Source organism: Gallus gallus, chromosome 3, assembly GCF_016699485.2.
Source record: "Gallus gallus isolate bGalGal1 chromosome 3, bGalGal1.mat.broiler.GRCg7b, whole genome shotgun sequence".
Lineage (NCBI taxonomy): Eukaryota > Metazoa > Chordata > Aves > Galliformes > Phasianidae > Gallus > Gallus gallus.
Window position 1 is genome coordinate 393,098 of NC_052534.1, and position 23,949 is coordinate 417,046.

General features: G+C 39.9%; 1 long non-coding RNA gene and 4 other non-coding genes across 5 annotated transcripts; 1 reads left to right on the plus strand and 4 right to left on the minus strand.

Moving 5' to 3' along the window:
* Positions 1-4,217: 4,217 nt before the first annotated feature.
* On the minus strand, positions 4,218-22,265 carry LOC107052837. The gene is made up of 2 exons (XR_001465578.2): positions 21,920-22,265; positions 4,218-7,633 (listed from the first exon to the last, which is right to left on the minus strand). It is a non-coding gene; the product is annotated as an uncharacterized LOC107052837 (long non-coding RNA).
* Positions 10,549-10,655, minus strand: MIR217 (microRNA 217). Its single transcript, NR_031425.1, has one exon. It is a non-coding gene; the product is annotated as a microRNA 217 (primary transcript).
* MIR216A (microRNA 216a) lies at positions 13,217-13,322 on the minus strand. Its single transcript, NR_031424.1, has one exon. It is a non-coding gene; the product is annotated as a microRNA 216a (primary transcript).
* On the minus strand, positions 18,624-18,712 carry MIR216B (microRNA 216b). Its single transcript, NR_035325.1, has one exon. It is a non-coding gene; the product is annotated as a microRNA 216b (primary transcript).
* Positions 18,626-18,711, plus strand: MIR216C (microRNA 216c). Its single transcript, NR_035027.1, has one exon. It is a non-coding gene; the product is annotated as a microRNA 216c (primary transcript).
* Positions 22,266-23,949: the final 1,684 nt, after the last annotated feature.

Below are 23,949 nucleotides of genomic sequence, written 5' to 3' on the forward strand. Positions count from 1 at the left end.
TGATAAGCTAGTGATTCAAATAGCAACCACCGTGTTTTTCCTTAAAACAATGAAGGTTCTTATAAGACTCTCGAGCTGAAGTTATGTGTTGTAGACCCATTGGTTAGGAATGCAGTGAAATTAATTCTTTGAGCTAATGAGAACGATCAATAAATATTGAGCTGCCCTCTAGTGGTAAAATGGCAGCATGAGGTGTGTTTGAATCCAGTGCTCATAGTGGTTGAAAAGCTGAGTGTTTACTGGAAGGAGAACAAAAATGTGCAAATATTTTAAAAAGAACTGTATAGTTACAGTTCAAATGTCAGCCCAGAAATGGAAAGATGAAATATTAGACAACAGACCACAGGCATCGTGTTCTCTGGGGAAAAGGTCTTTCACAATTCTCATATCATGCAATGTACAGAAGAGCTCCCCGGGCTGTATATCCAGAGCTTGTTCCAAAAATTGTCAATGTATTAAAGAATTTTAGATTTGGATATATGCTTCAGCTCATTTTGGGAAGAGAGATCATCTCTGAGACTGGGATATGATGATACTCGAACTTTCTGTTGTATGGAACTGTTAAAACTGATGGCTTTGTCTTAGATTATTTTCCACAATTGAAACAATTATTTTCCAAGTGCTACGTTGATCCTCTTCACTTCTATTTGCACAGTCTTCTGCTCTGCTTCATGTGGAGACGAACCTGCACAGATGAAATCAGGCAAAATTACAAATCTTCTGAATAGACTTGCCTTAAAAATGAAGGCAGTGCCCTTATGGGGAATGCCAACATGTTCTAACATAATATATGCAATTAAACTAATTCTCCTCTTGTTTAGAATGGGCTAATAACTATCACTGTTCCCACTGAAGTCAATCTATGTCTTTAAATTTCAATGAAAGAGAAAAGAATCAGTGTTATGTAAATGATGTAGCAAGCTGCTACATACAAGCAGTATGCCATTCGTGAGGCTTCATTTTGTACTTTGTTGAAGAAAGTAACTCAGCCTCTGTGAGACAGTTATTTGGGAAAGTGTGCCAGTTCTAACATCACTACAAAGATATCTCTCCATGTGACATTAGGAAGAACTAAGACCATTTAGTGAAGGTTAAACTTTTCTGTCCTAGTGTATTTTCTGAAGCTACTGCTGTGTGTTCATATTCTCTGTTAAATGTGGTTTCTGTTTCAATGTGGTTAAACAAAGAGTTGTGTAGGATGAATTCAGGAAAAGAAATATCATTGTGTCAAGATGAGGAATCTGAAATCCAATAAGGTTCAGGTTCCGTGAATGACACACTGTTCCAGATTCACAAAGAATACACCACAAGAAGATTTGGCAGTGTATTTTTTGGGATGAAGATGTGTGTGTGCATGTAAGAGTGAGACACCGGAGAAGGGTACAAAAGGCTCTTGTGCAGAAGTTTATTTGTATGTAGTAATACTGGTGCATAAAGAGAATATTGATTGCAAATAGTTTTAATCAGTGTTTACTGCCAGTGCAGAGTCTTCAAAGATTAACATGAGAGAGAAGATTTTTGCCCAGAGAAGCCAATGTAGCAAGCATTGTCTGAAGGTTGTTGATGAATCAGGTTTTCATTTATCCATGCTTATTGGGTACATCTCCTTCCTATTCATGTTTATTACAACCTCTTTTGTTTTTCTCTTAATGAATCCAGTGTTTCTTAGAAGACAAAAATCAAAAATTCCTCTGGGTGCAGAAGTCCTGGAATTGTGGCTAGACCTTTGAACATACACACAAGCATGCTAAAAAACATGTGCATGCACGCATATGCACACATGCAGAGCACACGCAGCTGTTTAGTGCTGTCATTCGCTATGTGCTGTATTTATCTGTGTTGGTTTGTAGATGCTTCTCTGTGCTAACCTATGTAAAACAAGCTTGGAGAAAAGCTGGAGGAATGGGTAGCTCAGTGGAGACACTCCATCTTACATGATGTGAACTAGAAATACTAAAGGTGATGGTGCCTCAGGTTATCTCTGACATTAGCAACTAGACGGAGTCCCTTGTAACACTGGTGTAGTGTAGCTACGTAATTGGGAATTCAGGTCGGTGTGGAATGGAAACTTCCAGGGATAGCTAAGTCCAATTAGACTCTGTGGTATGGTCAGAGGGTAGAATATCTGTTAATTCATAGGCTCTAATACTGATATACCTGTTATTTTCTTAGCAGAACAGCTTGAATCTTTAAAACTTATCAAAGCTCTGTGCTTAGATTAGGCCCAAACACCTGACAGCTGATGCTAGTATGTATACTACATTTCAAGCAACAGCAATATAAACAGTGTGATAATTTGTGTTTGCGAACATCCTTACCTTTCATCAAGCCTTCCAGAACTATGAGGGTTCAACCCTTGCTTGCTCCTCTGGTGCCTGTTTTATTTGATGTGAGATAAATGATACAGATTACATCTTCAACAGTTTACCTGTTGAAGTCAATTTGCATTAGATCAACATTTACAGTATTTTTCAGGCATATGGTAGAATCTGCAGAGATCTCCAGGGAAGTTTCTGTTCTTCTTTAGGTACACAGCCAAGAATGCAACTTAGATTTCCAGCAAAGACAGAGTCTTATTCTGGCATTCAGCAGGGAGTACAACCTCTGCAGGGGACCTCACTGTAGTTCCAACACTGAAATACTGTAACCATCATGAACTATGATTTGTTTTCCGAAAAGGCTTGGCAAATTTCCATGAACACTAGTTATCTGTCGAACTACATTTGCAGTTTCCTCCAGCTGTCCTGGGGAGCTTGTAAGTTCCTTGAAACTCGTTCCTGTTCACATGGCAATTACAAGATGTGACTGTTTTGCCAACAGAGCTGGTAAATTCCAAGAACCCCAGATACTAGATTCACAGAAATTACAACCCTGCTGGCCACACTGGTCAAGCTAGAAATGTTTTTGAGTTTCAAGAGCTTTAGCTGTTTCTGCATGCAATTTACAAGTTGCAATTGTGAATCTACGTAAAGGACTTTGGCAACAAACTGGCAGAGTTCTTGGTGGTTGCAATCTCAGCCAGCGCAGTGCATTCACAGGGCTTGGAGAAGTTGCAGTGCTGATGGTTTCTCAAAAGAGCCTGTAAGCCTAGAGTTCTCTGGGCAGAATGGTCTGAAACTGTCTTCCTGTTGATTTATCAGAGGAGATACTACTCTTGAGGAGATCCTCAAAATTCCAAGATGAGATATAATCAATCACATAATTAGGTGACCTTGAACTTTCTATGGAACCTAAAATTAGTGACTCATAGAGGTAATAACTTACGTGTCACAACTGGCAAGCTTGGGAGCCTTTCTGTAATGTCTTCGTTTGAAGGAAGATTGGAAATACAGAAGTCTAGTTCCACTGGATGAGAATATGAATTCTGTGAACTTAGTACGTAAAATTTTAGATGACAGAAAGTTTCTAGCTTCTGTCAGAAAGTTTTTCTTTGGTGAGAGTATTAAGATGAAGAGGGGGATTCTTAGTTTTAGAAATTCAGTGTAAATTGGGTAAAAACTGAACTTTGCAGTGATTTTTTTTTTTACAATCTTAAGCTAATGTTCTGCCTTACAGAACACAGAAGCTTAGAAGTTCCCTATCAGTTTTAGTACTGCATTTAGAAAGAAACAACACTGCCGTTATATTATATTTGATATTTGAAGAATCTCTAGCAAAAGAAGTAAAAAGATCTCGAAATCTTCTTATGACCAGCATGCCTTGTATTACAAAGACATTTTGGATCATGGTATCCTATATATTCTCGACATCTTTTGTGCTCATATGTGTAGAAACCATGAAGAGGTTTTTTGGTTGTCGCTGTTATCGTTTTTTAAGTGTGTATTAATGTGCAAGTTGAATCCTGTCATTTCCTGACATTTGGAGGCTGGACTTCTAAATTCTTTCAACACTATTTTTATGTGTGTAATGATATACATAGGTGTTCATAAATAGTATAAATTGATACATACAGAAATAATATAGCTGTTAGAATATGTTGGAAAATAGCAGAAGAGTAAAGAAGAAGCTTATAGAAGGAGGAAGAAAAGTTTGTCCAAATGGGATATTATTTCTATCTGAAGAAAGCTCTCAGAGGCCAATGCTTTTGACCCAGTAACTATTTCTTTTTTACACGGATAATGTTCCCAATCCTGCTACTTAAAGCACAAAATAGTGTCATGTGTCTCTCTCTCCATCTTGCAGCACCTGCTGTGCCTAAGAAAAAACATTGCAATGTCTTATGTTATCAAAATTAATTTATTTTACTAAATATTCTAGAGAAATTTAATCCTGTAGTCTTGTTTGGTATTTTGTACTCAGTGGACAAGTATTGCTTTATGAATATACATGGGTGCATGAGAAAGTCAACTCACTTGCAGAACTGACATCTAAATGTATAGTTTTGTAAATATTGTTGAATATATACAGTGTATGCTGTGATCTGTTTACACTTTACATTTGCAACTGTGCATAGAACCATCAACTAAGAATGGCTTGGGTTGGAAGGGACCTTACAGCCCATCTACTTCCAACTCCCTGCCATGGGCTGGTTGCCACCCACTAGGTCAGGCTGTCCAGGGCCCCATCCATTTTCACAGGCACATTATTGCCTAAAACTTTGCCTACGTCATCAAGTAAACAGCAGTAAAGATAGAAGACTGCTAACTGGTTCTACTTTTTCAGTGTCTTCTTTGGTGTTCTTTTTTGCAAATATGAGCAACAATGCTGTGGGGAGGTCATAGAAAATGATTGATCATATAAAAAAGTCTGGAAATGCTTTCCTCCTCTCTATTGCTGAAACACAGTTTGTTAATCCTTCCTCTTCTGTAAATAAGGGAATGTGGTAATGTATCTTTGTGTCAGAGCAGCCTTTTGTCTGTCCGTAGCCCCTCTCATGCTAGCTTTGTGCATTAGACTCGTTTAGCTGTCTGCCAGTGTAATCTTGTGTGGTCATCTTCTCTTCTGATGTAATTCTTCAGAATGTTATGGGCAGTCATCTGAGTGGCTGTGCTGCACGTTTTCCACATTATGCTTGCAGTAAAGTCAACTGGCAGTTGTGCATCTTCTCACTGCCTGCTCACCTTCCTGGTTTTGATTTGCAGCTCTTCCTCTCATTCATAATTAGTGATTGAATAGAATTTGCTGGAAGGAGTGAGAAGGAAGATCTCCAGTGGTTTGAAAATTGGACTTGACATATATAACACTAAAGTTAATTTTGTTAAATTTTGTTATTGATGAATAAAAATTTACTCATATATTTCCTTTTTGACTAAAGTTAATTCCCCCTTTACATGCTTGTTACTCATCTTGCATTTATCTCAAGTATAATAGTTGCAACTGTTAAGACAGTAATTAAATTTCAAAGCTTTGTTATTAAAGACTCAGCAAGAACACCCAAAAGCTGAAGAATTTGCAGTTAAGAATACACAGATCCATCTTTAACTAGTCCACCTTGGGTAGGGATTATGTAGCACAGTAATAATATTTGTTGTAAAGAGGATCCCTGCAAAATTTAGACAATGGACTGCACAGAGTACAGAATCTGGCTGAATGTTCCAGGATTATGATTTAGGGATTTTCTTTATTTCTTTTAATAGAGATGGCTTTGCCTTAAAGGGTGTAGCTGAAATTCATTTTAGATAAGCAGAATTGTTCAGTCCAGGATTTTGCCTTGACAGTCATCTGTAAAAAATGTTAGCTGCTGCTTCATTCCAAATTAATGAACAAAAGGCTCAATTCTGCTGTTAGATCTGGGTTTATGAATCATCAGAAAGTGCATAAACCTATGTGTGTGGGTGGCTAACTGCAGTGTGTGCCCCAAGCTCTTGCTCCATCAGGACTGTAGAGTCATCCAAAAGGGTGGACAGCTTTGTGCGGCTTCCCTGTCTGTGCTGAGATATGGTCCAAGTGGGAGGTGGATTGACCAAAACTGGGAAGACCACAGACCTCCGTGCTTGTTAGTCATACTCTACTGTCTGAAATGGGCATCTCTGGAGCACATTTCTTGGGTGTGACTTATTTCATGAGCCTGATGGAATAAATACGGCATCTAACCATCTCCAAGTATGCCGTCAAGAGAGAGAGGGAATGGTAATTTTAAACATCTTTCTACTTGCTGAGATACTTGGGCAGATATTCAAAAGATGTGTAAACTTGTCTGGGAGAATTCTTTGGGTCCTTAAAGTAGGAATTGCAGATTCTCTGTTTTGATACAGTGACCTGTTTCATTGCAGGTAGTCACTTTCTTTTCTTTCCTACTTGCTCAGTTTTGTTTTGGTTTGGTTTTTTTGTACGTTTTCTTTTCCCTATTTTTTTTTCTTTGTTTTTTTTTTTCTCCCATTTCCAGCAGGAATTGTGGAATAATATGATAAAATTCAAGCAGATTTTTAGGAACAGCCAGTGTTTTTCATGCATACTCAGCTGTTAGGTTTTTGTACTAAGGAAAGCTTGAAGGAAGCTCTACTGAGTGGAGGTAGAAGTCATTCTTCTAACAGTGTGTAGTTAAACTGGCTCCTTGCCTCAGTTATTATGGATACTGGAGCATAACTAGGTTCAAGGGGATGCAGGACAAGCTCAGGAAAAATAGTTTGTTAGGGATACTAAATACATGACAACATATGTCTCAGAGAGTTCGTGAGCCACAAATTGTTGGAGCCTGGAAGAGCATTTGGGAAAGTATCACTGTGCTTACCTTGCTCTGGCATCTTCTTTTAGTTACCACCTGGTGGATTAGATGGATCTTTGTTCTGACACCATTACAATCATTTTTATTGGCATGAAGGCCTGGCTCAGATTAAGTTTTTTGTGCATAGAAATTCCTTGGAAATACCAATATCGATTTTAATCCTTTCAAAAGCAGCAAGAACAGAGTAGGAGACTCATCATGTTAGTATTTCATGACTTTTCAAATGTTTCCTCCTTCTTACTACTTTGATTTTCACCCATGCTTTTGTCATAAATGAATGTGGTTTTTCTTTGGTAGCAGACCTGGTGGAACATTGGATTTGTGCTCTGTTCTCTGGGAAAGGCTGAACTAGGGAGTAGGAGAGTAATGGAAATGCTGCTATCCCTCTGAGATGGCAAAGGTTTTCCAGGTCAAGAATGACTGGATGCTCTCTTGGCAGCAAGAAGAAGGTAAATTGAGATAAATACAATTAATGCCATTTTTTCTGGTTGTCACTGCAGGCACATTAGACAGGAGTTGAATTGGGACAGAGGTTTGAAATGAGAGAATAAAACAATCATGGAAAAAGAATAAATGTCTCCTTTTTGCCTTCTTCCCTGTTCCCAGTGCCACATTCAATGGATGTTTCCAACTGTGTGTCTTTCTGTCCAGCCATATTCTTGTCTTTCTGCAAATCCCCTCTGGGGAGTGCATGGACATTATTGGGGCTCTGGGAAGCTCAGTGGTTTGTTTTCAGAAACCTCCTTTGCTGCTCACCGCCCTCCCTGAATCAGCTGAGTTCCCATGGGGAGAGGCTTCGTTCCTCACCCGCTGAGATTAGTTGATGTCTGTGGGCTGCAGATAACTCTCAGGGCTGATGTTGCATGCTGGGACAGCAGCAGCCGTGGCTTTTCTCTGCTACAAGAAGTGTTGCCTCTTGATGGTGCCTCCCCTGAGGGATCATTAGCAGGGTGGAGGCTATTTTCTTTCCTAGAAACAGGAAGAAAAGAAGAGGATGAGATGGGAGGCCTAAAACAATCTAGAATTAGATTACAACTGTGAGCTCAATGACATCAGCTCCCTTCAGTCTTCCCACCCATTTGCTCTCACAGCATTTCTATTTCGGCTGAACAGGATCTGATGATACCTATAACACCACGCTAACTCCTTGGTGGTTAATTGGGTCCAAGAGCAAAGGCTCTTCCAGTCTCTCTCCCCAGTACTGTGAAGTCTATAGTATAATTAAGTGCACACTACACTGCAAAGGTGACTTGAAATATCTAGCAGGACAAAATGCACTGGATTTCAGAGCACTTCCCTAATCACTACTGTCAAGGGATAGTATCACTTTGAAATCTAATACATTAAAATCAAACCTAGAAGTAGTAGTACAGTTTGCAGGTTTTATTCTAAGAGATCTCTTTCCTCCTTTGCGGTTATACAGACACAGAATTATTATGTCCACAGAGTATATTCACATTTATCATAACTTAATATTAATGCTCATTTTAAAAAATTTGTTAAAGATAGAGCAAAGAAAAGTAAAATGGCTTCTATAGAACAACAACAACATTCCTCTCCTCTCCTCTCCTCTCCTCTCCTCTCCTCTCCTCTCCTCTCCTCTCCTCTCCTCTCCTCTCCTCTCCTCTCCTCTCCTCTCCTCTCCTCTCCTCTCCTCTCCTCTCCTCTCCTCTCCTCTCCTCTCCTCTCCTCTCCTCTCCTCTCCTCTCCTCTCCTCTCCTCTCCTCTCCAATAAAAAATACTTTACTACTTAAAGAACTGTGTTGTTTGCAACTCCAATTATTTAATCCTGTTGTTGCCACCTCCTTTTTGCTTCAGTTAGTCCTCACAGTCAGTGTATGTACAGCCCCTGGGACTATGCCATTCACTTGTGCATGACGAGATACACTTTTGGCACTAGAAAAACTCAACATAAATAAAATAATAAATAAAAATGCTTGATATAATTTCCCTTGAATATAGTTGTTTTAAAAAAGCTAACCAAGAGGGAAACAAGCAAACAAACAAATATATATATATATATATATGTGGAAGGCTAGTGTCTCTAAGTCTTGATTTCTCAGAAAGGGAAGTTAAGGGCTAAGAAACTCCTTTGGTTTCCTTCACACTGTTCCATCACAATCTCAGTGGCAATTGGAGACTGTGTAGATGCCCACATGCAGAAGCTTGGGATCTGCATGAGGGGAGGAGGTTGTAGGTTACAGTTCAGTCTGATCCTGGATGCAAACCAACACAGGTGCTGTTCAGCCCCAGAGGGGCTGGAATAAGTTCAGTGTCACTGCATAAACAGTAGGGTTGTGAAACTGGCACTTACCTTTCTGACCTCGCAGACAACATCTGCTTACTCAGGCTTCTTGTCTTACTTCTAAAATTACTCTTGCCACAAGCCATGTTTCCTGCTTTTCAGAGAACACTCCATGTCTCTGCATGTACAGTGGCGCCCTCAGACTGCTTCTGTGCTATGCAAATTGCTTTCTCAGTGGGCTGGTTAATTCTGAGGGTTTAACCAGTGGACCTGTGCCAGCACTTCCGTTCTCCGAATGCATAGATTTGGGATTGAGGATTTGAATATGGATTTTGTTTCCTACCAATGTAATATGATAAAACAAACCTTTGGTTTAGAAAGCCTGCAATTTGTGGGATGGTGATGAGTTCCAGACCCGTGTTCTCATCCAAAGTTTGTGGCTAAGCTAATCTCTGTGTGGAAGAAATGGGTAAAACTCATGAGGAAACAGCCAGGAGATTGTATTTATAGTTTTTGAGCTTTAGGTCTGAATAACACCAATGAATAAAACAATATCAGATGATGCTGAGGCATCATAATTAAGTTCTTAGCTATCCATTTTCCACTCAGAGAACAGTGAAGGTGATGTGTTCTCTGTCAGAGTGCAGGCAAGATTTGGTGGGTTATTTTTCTGACAAATTGGAGTATAGAAGTTCACTGATAGTTGTGATGTCTGGCTGTACATCTTCCTGCTTGAGTTTATCCAGATTTATGCTGTAGATTGATGATCACAAATTCACATTGGATGAGATATGCTCTGAATAGAGATATGAGACCTCTAATGTATCCACAGATGTACTGGGGGATCCAGTTGTTGTCCTCTGAGCCAGTACATAGCTAAGAAATTGTACAACTGGTAGAAGTTGTGTTGATGAGGGCTGTGTCCTTCAGCTAAGATCTAAATCAAGGCTCAAATCACCTTTGGAGAAGTAAAATCCCACAGAGCCTGAAAAATCTGTTATATTTGTGTATTTTATAAGTGGTCTTCTACTTACTCAGATGTCATACACTATTAAAATTGGATATGCCCCATGAATGAGTTGTTGGACATTAACATAATAAGCTGTCCTTTGCAGTGCTCCAGTTCAGTGAGGCCTCTGTTTCATCAGTGAAGAAGAGACTCCTCCCTCTGTAGTTTTCCATTCTCAAATGTATGTATGTATGTATGTATGTATAAATTCATATGCATGTCTTTATGTGCATGTATTACAGTAATACAATGCATACTGTAAGTAATTTTGCAGTTCTTTGAAATAAGGCACAATGAAAGTGAGTACTGTCATTATCACTGTCTATGTTTTAGGTATGTCTTGCAAATCTTTTTTGAAGAGAAATCAGAAATCCATGGTTGAAATAACCTCAGGCAAGAACTGTCTTCTTTTCCTCCAGTTTTCTTTTTTTTCTGTTCAGTTTTAATGCACTGCCATAATCTGGAAGGGAACAAGGTGTGCCACTGAACAGCACTGATAGCTTTATATTTCGCTCTGAAGGTAATGCTATACTTTTGTGGGAGAGCTGTCAGGTTTTTGGCAAGTGGGCATTTAGCAAATACATAACCATTGAAACATTACAGCTATTGAAGTGCAGAAACTCACTGATGCTTGTTTAGATGCTGAAGGCAATGCATTAGGAACTGATGGTGACTGATTATTATCCAATCAGTTCCTGATGCAGTATCTGCGACATCAAGAACTCTGCAGTGACTTTGGTTACATCCTAAATTTTTTAGTTGTAGTGTCCTTGTTTAATGCCTTTTTTTCTTAATTTTCATCTTCAAATGCTGAGGCTCAACAAGGCCAGTGTGCAAGAAGAAACAAAAACTACTTTATTGTACCACTCAGTTTTTTAGGGAAATTCTATTTTTCTTCGAGCACAGTCATGGTTTATCTAAGAATTACTGAGAATAAATATTTACCAAAAATCACATTAAATAGCACCAATAGCAAGCCTTATACCTGTGCAGGTCTTAATTGATTCAGAACTGTTGTTTTTTGGTTGAACAGCTTAAGATAGCAAGTCAGCAAGTGTTCTGCCTCACCAAAAGGCAGGAAATGATGTAGGCTCTCAGCAGGGCGAGCCTGCAAATTCAGTAAGTGTTTGAATTGTGAAATTCATGAGAAATTATAACTAATGCCAGCATGTATCTGCTTTTTGTGTGCAACATTTTAGCAACAGGAACTACAAACCTGATACTGCTTTCCTATTTCTTGCATATTTTCTGGATCTAAAAAGAACACTACATTTGAAAAGAAGACTCTGGTTTCAGACCTGATTCTTGATAGCCAGCCTGTGTATTTCCACTGAATGTGCAGGAGCCAGGTATGCCTGTCTATTTGCTGATCTTACTATATTGAGAGCAAGTAACACACAACATAAGCAGAATTTAGTCATTAGAATCCCTCAGGCATCAATATTTTTGCTTCTATCTGCTGTATTTGAAAGAGTGCAGTTAAGGATTCTGAAAGTAGTTGGGTTTTGTATTTCTGGTACAGGTCTAAAATGTACTAAAATTAATCTACTATGTGCCTTACTGTTGGTAATTTAATTATTGCTTCTGTGATACAAATGCCATGCAGTCTATTACATCTGTCTGTTAAAATGCTCTGCAATCTGTGTCCCACAGCGATCTGGATATTTTCATTAACTTGGACTTTGGGTGTGGAAGGAAAGAGCTTGCAGTGATCAGGGGAATTTAAAGAAAATTTGCCAGGGAAAAACCAACCATGTCAGTGACATTTGGTGACTAATGAGATTGATAACTAACCGCACATAAACATAATGAACAAACTCTACCCTTCTACAGCAGAGATGTTTCTGTTAGCAATTACTGAGATAGAATCACTTCATCATTTTATCTCAGAACTATTTTCTTCTAAAATTCTGCAAGGCAAAAAAGAACCCTTCTCATACCTTTTGGTGCTCAGCTCCAAGCTCTGTACATCAGAGTGAGTCACCCTTTATCGGGATCCTTTGATACTTAACGTGACATGAACAGTTTTTGGCAGACTACAGGTGATCCCTAGAATTTAACATGTAAATAAAACCTAGGAAAACATATCTAAAATCAGCCATCTAGTGTTTTCATCCTTTAAGATGTGGCAAAATTAATGTAACTATTTTATGAGCTATGTATAATACTCCTTTCTGCTGGGTATCTATAGGTCCACAGGCTGATCTAAAGCCATCTGACCTTAACGGGAGTCTTGCACTGATTTCTGCATCTCTGAACTCTAAGTGCTGAAATTGCAAGCACTGCAGTATAGATAATGATACTGTGGCTAAGGAGTTTGCATATTTGTTTGACAGCTTAAGAAAAACATGTGAATGGCATTTGGTAGTAAGGAGGGGTCTTTGCTTTCCACAATACTGAATATTAACTGAATATTAACAAATCCATAACAGGATTTATGTTTGATTATTTGATAGCTAGCTAACAAATGATCTTTGGTATCTATCCAGAATCAGTGATGGCATTATCATGAAACTGTGATAGTTTCTTAAATTAATATGATTGAACTAGAGACAGAAGATACTTTTAAAATTTGCTTATATCTCTAGCTTAACGTTATTTAAAGATAAAGAAGAGCCAGATAAAAGTAACCATACTCTTCATTTCTAAACATTGTATTAGTCCTTGTTTAGGAAAAATACAGGCACAGGTTTGATAGCTGTGCTTCTTGAAGTGATAGATTGTCATTTGTTCCTCCTCAGCACCTGAACTTCAACTTTAAAAATGTTACAAGAATCCTGACTGGTTTGAGTTGGCACATTACCAAAGTCAGAAACCCAGGAAAAAATGATTGCAGTTGTTTTGGGTAATGGAAAATTGAGGGTAAACAGTGGTTGTGATGGAACATTGATCAATGAACAAGACAGAGAGGAACTGAACAGTCCGCATACAGAACTTTGTCTTAAAAAACTCAGATGTGAAGGATGAAACACAGAAAAGCTATCATCTGCCATACAGTTCGGTGCTAGACCAGTGTTTTCACAAGGCATTTTTACAAGTAACATTTTTGGCAGTGCTGAAATGAGATGTGATGTTAGCTGAATGTGGTAACCCAGTTCACACCTGTAATCATTCTTCCTCTGCTGGTGCTGCAGCAGTAAAGCTGGGAAGGGTAGGAGACATCGTGTCAGGGTCTGGAGTTCAGCATGGTTTGAATGAGCCATGAGGTTAATCTTGTTTGCATGGTGTGCTGGGATTTTGTGCATTGCAGCAGTATGTCTTGGTTCTGCAATTTAGGTGCCATGCAGGTCTATTAATCCATTAGAGCAAAGAAATTGCTGTGTTTAGCATAATCCCAGATACCACTGTGAGAATTATTAACTGCTCACAGTTGCCAGCTGAGATTAAGCCAATTCACAGCCATCCAGGTTAGGCCTGCAAGTGGATTCTTGTCAGCTGAGTTTCTTCTCTGAGTGCCTTTCACAGGAAAAAAATGGCAAAATTCCACAGACAGCACCTGGTACTGTGAAAATCTGTCGTTAAAGCACTTAGGGTCTCTGTGCATCTTTTCTGAGAGATGCTGTTAAGCAACTCCGCTTGTTGAAGTGAGATCTACTTTATTTGGTGATATTTGGCATGCCCCAATCTGCGTGTAAACTGATAAAGCATAACTCAAACTTGTTCCTTCTGGTTCAGCCAGTGCTTGTTGGCTTCTCTTTTATAATAGGGAGTATAGTAAAATATACATTCAAGGGAACTGTCTAACTGCTGAGCAAAAACCCATTTCTGTCAAACCTCTAACAATGGTGGGCATGTTTCTTCAGCTCCTTGCACTTACCTCTGTCTATGCTCCTGTAGCATCCTGTAGCAATTGGTGCTTCCAAGCCAGGGTAGCACCAACTGCTGTAATTGCTGTGCAGAGAACTATAACCAAATCCAGCTTTTGTGTTTGGTCATTATGGAGGTTTGCCAGCAAGTCTGAAGAGCACCGTTAGTAACTGGAATCACAAATGTTTAGAAATAAAACACAGGAGCTGCACAGAACAGATGAGAATAGAACAAGTTGGATAGATGCCATTGTAAGAGAAGAAGTAGTTTGAGAGAAAAGCTGTAAGAAAGTTTTCTGAAGGATGAAGTAAAATATAAGCTTGTTTCCTGGAGCTGATCACCTACAGAAGATGATAAGCAAGGTAATTCACCACGTTTCATCATCATTTGCTGCAGCAGCAAAATGCTGTAGCAGTAGGGCTTGTGTTTGGATCAGATGCTCTTGCAGGGCCGAGCTGCTTTCCTTAGCTTGTGTACTAAAACCAGGAGGCCCCTGGAATACAGTCTGTACCACCACTGATGCAAAGCGGCTGCTTTTTCTCTGGGAGAAGACCCGTGCACGGTGCAGCCTTGGAGCATAATGGCAGGGGAGCAACTCACAAACTCCTCAGAAAGAACAGCCTTCTACTGGAACAAACCAGAAGCAGGCTTGGCAGGAGGTCTGATTATATTTGCTCAGCCAGTTCAACAGTATTTGCTGGACAAAAGAAGGCATCAGGTGATACATAAAGTCCCGAACAAAGCTCCAGACAAACACAGACATGACCAGGCTTTCTCATCTGTTTGTGTCTCTGTGAAAGTGGAGGAAAACTTGCGGCTGAGGGAGTAGGCTTGGGAGCCACGAGGCGTATCACCTCTGTTGATTTTTTTTATAGGTGGCTACCAAACACAAAACTACTGTGAATTTGGTTTCTGTGTGTTTCTTCTACATTACTTAAACTGTTCTCCATTGGTGGTGATGAAGTTAAAACCAGGTGGAGTGAAGTCTTGTTCCCCCTTTTCTTGCTTGGTCAAGCACGTACTTTCTTCTTTCTGCCATTCAGCATACATGCAAATGCCACCTGGAGAAGGCACTGAGGTCATGGTCTGGTGGTGGTGGACAGAAGAGGGCTGCTCAGTAAAAGTCATTTGGATATGAGCTGTCCAGGCATCCGAGCATATGCTTGTAGAACTTCAATGGAAAGAAAGGCTTGAAAGGAACAGGAGACCATTTCTAGGTAGGAATTTAGGTGAGCATTACCATATGGTGTAAGTAGATACAGATGGACATTCCATACCTGACATTCCATACCAGGAGGTACCTGAATGGGTTGAATGTCTTTCCAGGGGTAAACATACATGATCTCTTTTTTGCCTTCCAACTGCTGTATGAGTGAAAAGGTGTTCCAAGCTTCTGAGAGATTTGGAATACCTTTGACTTTATAATGGTGCATAAAAACCTTATGGTAAAAGAATGTTAATCTTGCTCTAGAGCATGTAATCCATTTGCACTGCGAATGCAAATGCAAGAAGTAGAGAGAATATTCACACACAGACAAACTTGTTTCTGGCACTTGCTATTTTTTCTTTGCTCAACTCTTCGAATTTCATGTTCTTTTGACATAAGGTGGTTTTTTTTGTTGTTGTTGTTGTTAACGTGGATATAATAAGATTATGAAATGAGTGCAAGACTGATTAAAAGAGCTTAGAACTTCCAGATGAAAGATCAAACAATCAAGCCTCAATATTTTTCTTACTGTAACTTGCAGTGAAAATGTCTAATGGAAAGTTCTGACATAAAAAAGGTTTTGCTATGTTTAGGCCTGGATAACTGATAGATGATGCTCCAGTTCTACATGATACTAGAAGTAAGGAATCAGACACTTCGAAAAGGAATCAGGAAATAATAGATAGCATTTGGTTACTGCAACCTGGGCAGCCCTGCAGGAAAAATGATCTGTAGTAGTGGGTGGCAGTCATCATTGTGCTGACTTGGTGCAGCTGCAGGAGGGAGTTGTGTTAGCATGTGTTCAAGATCTTTTATTTAGATTTGGATTTAAAAAAAAAAATTGAAGTATGTGGTATTTAATATTCCACTATTGCAGCGTGATGGGTTCAAACTAGCTCTGATGAGTGGCAAATATTTATGTCATGTTTAAAAAGATTTGCTAATAAACAGGTAGATGTAAATAGATGATTAGAATAAGGACGAAAAGCTTCTGGAGGAATCCTGGTCCTACAGAGTACAATGCAAGAACTTGTGTTGACATCGCTGGGCACAGATTTTATCCAGAAAATCTGTACATTTTTGGCATTGACATAACTACTACAGCCTTGTGAAAACTTGAAACTCGCAGAAGAATTTACTTTTCTCTTTCATGTGTGATATTCTAGTTAAAACAGTGGTATCATTGTAAAAACAGAGGTGTGAAAGCACAGTTAATTCTGGCAGTATGTCAAAAAATATTTAAAATGATGTCAGCATCTCAAAATGTAAAAGATGAACCAAAAGATCCTCTTCATCAGAACAGCAGCCAAAATTCATCCACAAATAATCAAGGGAGTAAAATTTTAGGTGAGCCTAAAGTGATTTTAGCATTGGTTTGTATCAGTTCTTGGAATTAAAATCTGATTTCTTTCTCAGGGTTGGATTTATCAGCATAACTTCTCTTTGATGCATTTCTTTATAAATCTAAATGGATAGGCAGGCTGCATATTATTCATCAGCAGCATTTTGAGAAATGTATGGCACCATACTGATATCTCTGCAGGGCTTGTGGTGACTGAATAATTGAAGATGGATGTAAAATATTAGCGTGGAATAGTCAGAATTTTTTTTCTAAGAACTGTACAAGGTAACTGATGTTTTTATTGCGCAGCACATTTTATTGCTTATTAAAACAGTCTGTCAGGACATAGTAGAAAAGAACAAGTTGGCTTTAATGAAAGTAAGGATAATTTATAAAGGTATGATGAGGGAAAATGTGTTGGTTCCAACTTCAATTCTGCCTGCAGTCCCAGAACTAATATTTCAGGCTTGTGTTGAAACAGTCATGATATTGAAATGAATGGAGCTTTGCCATTTCTTGAATTATGGTAGGATATCACCGCGTTGTTTTTTTGTTTTTTGGGTTTTTTTTTGGTTTGTTTGGTTTTTTTTTGTTTGTTTTGTTTTGTTTTTGTTTTGCAAATGCTGACATGCCTGTTGTGGCTGCATGCACAGTTATCAGCTGTAATCATATGGTAGGTGCACATGCATGCCCTCACCATTTGTCAATTAGCACTTGATTGAAAAGAATAGATAAAATTCACACCTCTGATTCAGATCTGGAATAAAGGTGGTAACTACTGGAGAAATAGTGGTTTTCTGGGAAGTGTGGAGAACTGGAAAGTCTTATATGAGGGCTGCTCCGAAAGTAATGCCTTCCATTTTATGATGTTGGCCCATGACATCAGAGGCAGAAGTTGGTGGGATGGCAGTAGATGTTGAACCTGCCCACCAACATCCCATTCCATTTTGTTGCCATGCGACAGATGGCAGCAGAGGGGCAGTCTGATAGATTGACGTCTGACATGGAAGTGGATATGGAGCACAAAGGTGTGTGACTGAATTCCTTCATGCAGAAAAAATTGCACCATTGACATTCATCAGTGTTTGCTGAGCATTTATGGAGACCAAAAAGTGGATATGACCACAGTGAGGGACAGGTAGTGCATTTCAGCAGTGGTAACAGCAACAGTAGGTAACCTCTGCTGGTGCAGATTTTTATGAGCACAGCACTTGGGCTCTTGTTCATTGCTGGTGAGAACACACAGCTAGTGGTCGTGACTATGTTAAAAAACAGTGTTTTGTAGCTGAGCATTTGCTCTGTCAAATAGTGCTATTGTGCTCTTTTGTGCTGTATTGTAGTTTCTATGGAAATAGATAGGAGGCATTACTTTTGGAGCAACCTATGTATCAAGGCTGTTGTGCAGAGTCAGTATTTATCTGTTTTGAGCCTCTGGCTTTTTGTGTGCACAGCTCTATCTCCAGTGTTGTCAATTTATGCCAAGCTGTCCTCCTATCCGGTAAGTTTTGTTCTGGTGGAATGAATTCCCCAGAGGGTTGTGTTGTGACATACTTCACAAATGTGGGCACAAATTCTGGTTACAGTCCCTGGGAGGTGAACTGGGCACGTTTTGTTCAGGTATGTATTAACTCTGAAGCACAGACAGGGTATCTACGCAGTCAGCTTCTCACAGGCTGTGTTTGCATGACTTGTGCCATATTGCTAAAATTACACACCTTTGCTGTTGTTGCACATGGAGTTCACAGCACCAGCACCTTTCTGCCAGTGGTGGTGAAACTTAGACCTTGTGTAGATATGGCATAAGATTTGAGGAGCATTTCAAGAGAGGAAAAAAAATTAGTTCCTTTTGCCTTTCATGAAAGCCTGAATTGGTAGATATTCTCCTCTGAAAAAGAAATGTTTCTCTCAAAGGGACTTCTTGCTGCAACTGTAACAAAGTTTGATTTTTAGACCACTCATCAAGCAAACTGCTCTTCAAAACATCATTGTTTTCGAAAAGCTGAACTCATCCAACGTGGTGTGAACCAGTGGAATCCCACTTGTGATTCAGCTTCACTGAACAGTAGGTGCAGCTTCTTAACAGGGCAGTAAGTCCTCATAGTTCAAATGTGGCTTGTAATCACTTTTTTTTCCATTAGTACACAGTTGTTAACAGTACTTTGCAATGTCCAGCAGGTTCATATATATAGTTTCTATGCTTTTGTTTTCAACTTTTGACTCATGAAAATTATTAAGAGAAAAACGTACAGTGAGCTACATGCTATTTAGGTGATTTGGATCCAATTCAGCTCAACTCAGCAGAGGTGTGGAAGATGAAGAACGGTATACTTTATAATTACTGTGTATGCAGATGCCAGATTGTAGAATCTCTACAGGTAATTGTGAGATTGCTATAAAGACATCACATTTGCCTGCAGAGATTTCCCAGTCTGTGACTCACATCCAGGAAGAAGAGAAAGAAATATTTTCTTTTTACTAGTCCTTGTCAGAGTTTAAGCTGAATTTTGAATAAGTTGTTGAAGAACATTCTGTTGTTGAAAGACCTGATGGAACTCCTTAGAAATTTTCAAGAGGACTAGATGACTACGTTGATAATAACTAAAGTATTGTTTGGTTCCAACATACTTTGCATCCCCAGTTTCTATCTTCCAAAGGCTACACTGTGGCTGTCTCACAAGCTCCTTGGAAGTAATCTGGCTGAAGCTGAGAATACCACCTTTCCTCTACATGTCTGTGAACAAATACTTCTCCTTGCCCCTCACTCTGCTACTCCTTTTGGTCTCTTCTAGAGCAAATTTAAGTTTCTGCTTTTCTTGCCAATGTACATTTTGGTTATAATGAGATGGTAGTGGTTATTTCTCTGTAAACTTTTCTCTCTCTTTTTTTTTTTTTTTTTTTTGTCCAGTTGTTGGTGTTGTGAAAGGAAGGAGAGAAAATGTTGTAGTCTCCAGCCATCATCACCCCCCTGACTGCTGCAGTCACCTGGAGGTTGTTTGGTTCTGACCTTCCTTCTCCTTCAGTCAATGTAATTCTTACCTGTTTTATGGCTCTACCACTTGTTATGTCTTGTGCATTTTTGAATTTAAACTGTGTGTTCTCTGAGGCACAGATTATGAATAGACTTGTACTGTATGGCTGTTTAAAAAAATTCTAAGATGCAAGCAAATGAGAGGAAATTAATTGTGGACTTTCTAGTTTATAACATTCCTGCTAATTCCAAGCACTAAGCACAAAGAATAATTAAAATCCTTAGATTTATACAGTGAGATGCTTTAAAACAGACTAACTTGAAAACTGTAAGGAGAAAAGGTAGGCTGAAAAATTAGAAGAATGAAAAAATGTAAGCTACCTAAAGACTCTTTTCATGAGCAGCAGAGGAGGCAATGAAAACCTCATATTACTGTATGTTGAATGATTTCCTCAGTTCTGGTGAAGAGCTTTCATTTTACAAGAGTTGTTTTTGCCAGTGCTGAGAGATCCAAAGAATTTAAAGGATGAGATGCAGATCTTCAATCTCTTCTGCAGTGAAAAATCTTTAATACACTTTACAGGGAGACCAAAGACTGCTATTTATTTCCTTTTGTCTTTTGGAAGTGAAAGTTTGGTTTGTCCCAGATTCTTGAAAAATCCATGCAAAAAAGTCTCCATAAGGTGTGATTCACAGCTTTTACAGTGTAGACAAATAAGGAACAGCTTGTGTTCTTGCTAAGCAGATTATCAGGAGAGGTTGCAGAGGTCCTTTCTAGAGAACAACTCACTCTTGTACTTTGTTGTAATACTAGCAGGCCCTATCAAAGTGGAGATGAACACTACATATTTTTTCATAACTGACATCACCACTAAATTTTAGGAAAGCTAACTTCCAGCTCTTCAGGGAGTTAGTCAACACAACACCTTAGGGAACCGTCCTCATGAGCAAAGGAACAAAAAAGAACTCCCAGATATGGCGAGTCAGGAAAGGAAGGCAAGAGACCAGTGTGGCTGAACTGGGATTTGTTGGTCAAACTGGTGAGCAAGAAGAAAATGCACAGGCAGTGGAAACAGGGACAGGTACTGTGGGAAGAGCATAACAAAGCTGCTAGGCTGTGAAGGGATGGGATCAGGAAAGCCAAGGCCCAGCTTGATCTAAATTTGGCAAGAGATGCCAAGAAAAACAAGAAAAGCTTCTACGGGTACCTCAGTCGGAAAAGGAAAGTCCAGGAGGGTGTACCTCCCCAGTGAGTGACACAGGCAGGCTGGTAACAAAAGACAAGAAGAAGGCTGAAGAACTTAACTTTTTTGCCTCAAAACCGGTCCTCCTTGAAGCTATGTTAAGGCACATGGAAGGCAGGGAGGTGATACAGGAGAACCAGCATGGCTTCACCAAGGGCAAATCCTGCTTGACCAGCCTGGTGGCCTTTTATGATGGTGTAACTGCATCAGTGGACCAGAGAAGTGTCACGGATGTGATCTATCTGGACTTCAGTAAGGCCTTTGACACAGTACCAAACATCCTCTCCAAATTGAAAAGATATGGATTTGATGGGTGGACTGTTTAATGGACAAAGAACTGGCTGCAGGATTGAGTCCAGAGAATGGTGATCAGTGGCTCCGTATCTGGATGGAGATAAGTGATGAGTGGTGTTCCCCAGGGGTCGGTGCTGGAACTGATACTCATTAAAGAGTATCATCTTCATCAGTGACATTGACAGCGGGGTTGAGTGCACCCTCAGCGAGTTTGCTGATGACACCAAGTTGTGGAGTACAGTTGACACATCAGAGGGATGGGATGCCATCCAGAGGGACCTTGACAGGCTGAGCAGTGGGCCCAAGAGACCCTCATGAGGTTCAACAAATCCAAGTGCAAGGCCTTGCACCTGGATGGAGACCACATCCACTACCAATAGGAGATGAGATTAGGATTAGAGATGAGAATAGGATTGAGAGCAGCCTTGCAGAAAAAGACCTGGGGGTACTGATAGAAGGGAAGTTTGAAATGAGCCAGCAATGTGCCCTTGCAGCCCAGAAAGCCAACCATATCCTGGGCTGCATCAAAAGCAGTGTGGCCAGCAGGGCGAGGGAGGGGATCTGCCCCTCTGCTCTGTGCTGTGAGACCTCATCTGGAGCACGGCATCCAGATGGGGTGTGCTCAGTGCAGGAGAGACATGGAGCTGTTGGAGAGTGTGCAGAGGAGGGCCACAAAAATGATTCAAGAGGTTGGAACACCTCTCCTATGAGAACAGGCTGAGAGAGCTGGGGCTGTTGAATCTGCAGAAGAGAAGGCTCCAGGAAAAACTAATGGCAGCCCTTCAGTATCTGAAGGGGAGCTACAGGAAAGGAGACAGACTCTTTAGCAGGGTCTGTTGTGATAGAATGAGGGGAAATGGTTTCAAGCTTAAAGAGGATAGATTTTGGTTAGATATAAGGAAAAAATATTTTACAGTGAGGGTGGTGAGGCACTGGAACAGGTTGCACAGTGTTGTGGTTGATGACCTGTCCCTGAAGACTTTAAAGGCTAGGCTGGATCAGGCTCTGGGCAACCTGATCTAGCTGTGGTGTCCCTGTGCATTGCAGGAGGGTTGGACTAGATGACCTTTAAAGATCCCTTCTAACTCTAAGGATTCTATAATTCTAACACACAGAGTCACATTTTCCCCTTGCCTCACCTTTCAGTGTTGGAGAAATCAGCTTGTGTTTTGCTTCGAAGAAATAAAATGGAGATTATGAAATATCTTGGCTTCAGTGCAGCCTTTGTGTGGTTATACATCAGCTTCTGTACAGCTGCGGCCTCTCCTGGCAGCTGCCGGGGGGCTTTGCAGAGTGGATGGAGGAGCACTGTACAGCACAGCACCATCTTACTGCAGCCTCTCGTGTAGCTAGAAGTCAGTTTGTAGAGTGAGTGGATTGATACGAAGTACAGGATACCTCTCATAAATAGCAGAATGAACTCTTGGCGTGTTGCTGTTACTGAAAGCTCTGCACTGACTGACCAGGGTCGAGGGTTTGACGGTCCTGTTTAAAGTAAACAAAAGGGCAAAACCCAACTGACAAAATCTGCAAAACAACCCTCTTTAAATTATTCAGTCTCTTCTACAAACTAACCGATATAGTCAGCCAAACTCCTTCTCAAAGGGAAGTGGAAGTTTTGACTGAAAGCAGCGATACCATGTTTCAAGACAATAAAATTGACTATTGTACTTCCCTATTGCACAGGAGACCAATCTGCTGCTGCATGAGCAAGTGTCCTTTTGATGCAAGGGAAAAACAAAAGGGCTTTGCATGCTGATTCACTTGTAAGCACAAAGGATAACTTCGTCCTCAGGCTCTGGAACTTTCTGATGCTCTGGTTAATGAATAATTTCAGTATTTGCCACCTAGAGTATTGAGGTTATTGCATGGGAAAAGTCATCATCCAAAAAGTGAAAAGGCAATCGATTTGTACACGCTCCAGGATGAGTTACTACTGAAGGGTCGGTTTACCATCTTTACTACTATCGTATTTTGTGTTACGTAGTAAACTGCCTGGTTTTCTGTCCTTTTACTCAGCTGTACCTCTGATGCTGAAGAGAATAGAAACTTCCACAGGGCTCAGCTCGTGTTGACTGTTATTTCCCGATGATCTACAACAATGGTTATTCGGTAACAGCTGGGCCATGTCTTCTTTAGACAAAGCCACCGTGGGGCTGAAACCTCCCATTGCTGAAGCATAACCGTTGCCCGGGTAACGGTTAACTAGCACGTGTTTTATTGTTTCAGGCTGCTTTCCTGGGGTATTTGCAGGTGGTGGAAGATGCTTTCTTAAAGAGGGGTCGTAACCTCATGAACTTTCAGATGTCGCAACAAATTGGGGGACAAAAACATTTTTTTTCCTTTCAAATGGATTAAGTAAATCTTATTATATAGCCTTTACGAGACAGATGTAACTCACAGTTTGATTTTTAGCATTATATCTGGATGCTGATACAAGCATTTTTGCTGTCCATTTTTGCTTTTCTTCAGAATTTTGAATGAAGATCACATTGCAGTAAGACTTCAAATAAACACAATGAGAACACGCAGGCAGTAAGATTAGTGTGACTTTCTTTTGTCCTGGACTTATTTTAGCTGTGGCTTATTTGCTTGCATGTATTTCTTCTGAATTCGATATTGCAGGGATTCACCTTAAAACTGCACTTGGGTCTGCCAGAAATTGCAGGTTGGTGTGACAGATCTCAGGGTAAACACAAAATATCTGCGAGCATATTAATGATGGTGGTCAGTTAAAAGAACCACTTGGTACTTTAAGCTGGATATTAAAGAAGTGCGCTTCTGATACAGACGTATGTGCAGAGCATGCTGTGTGACTGTATATGTATCAGTAAGTAGGGAAGAAGAATTTTGTAAATAGGAATTATATCCTCATTTTTTCCTATACCAAAATTAAAAGTGCCTTTAAAATGTGCTTACTGCATTCATCCAAAAAAATGTTCTGTGGTACACAGCTATGTTTTGTGTTACAGAGTTGTTTGCTACGAGGAGACAGTCCCAGGACAAAAGAAGGACAAGAAGTAACATGTGACATAGAATAAAAGTGTGGTTAGGTTTTAATACGTTCAGCAAAATCCATTCATAATCTAGTGGGATGAAGAGAGAGCTCCCTCTCCTGTCTGTTTCATAAAATTTATAGAAGCTGTTTGCATATTTACTTCGATTAACG